This window comes from Mus caroli, chromosome 6 (assembly GCF_900094665.2).
Source record: "Mus caroli chromosome 6, CAROLI_EIJ_v1.1, whole genome shotgun sequence".
Classification (NCBI taxonomy): domain Eukaryota; kingdom Metazoa; phylum Chordata; class Mammalia; order Rodentia; family Muridae; genus Mus; species Mus caroli.
This window is the reverse complement of record NC_034575.1, coordinates 116,735,330-116,735,714: the sequence shown is the minus strand read 5'-3', so window position 1 is coordinate 116,735,714 and position 385 is coordinate 116,735,330.

The following is a 385-nucleotide window of genomic DNA, read 5'->3' as shown; positions in this document are numbered from 1 at the left end:
GCTAAGACTTCTGCCTGTGGAGTTAGGGGTCCTCTCTCCAGTTTTTTAAGTTTGGCCCGTATGTAGGGGTGGCTCTGGGAAAAGAAGTAGGTCATCAGAAGTTGCTTACCTTCTGGGTTTCAGAGTCCAGATTGGTACGCTGCAATAAAGCCTTTGTGAGGCNTTCTAAAACTTGAGATGGATTTTCCTGCTTATCCTTGACAACCTCTTGGAGTTTTTAAAAATTTACCAGCTTTAAGGCTGCCTTTCTTAGGCCCACCAAAAGGCATGTAATAAACCTGTCTCTGGCTAAAATACCACCTGCGGAATTACAATCTCATGGAGGATCCTGGTCAGTCACTGTCTGATCCAATTGGATAATTTCTGTTTGATGAATTTTGTTTGC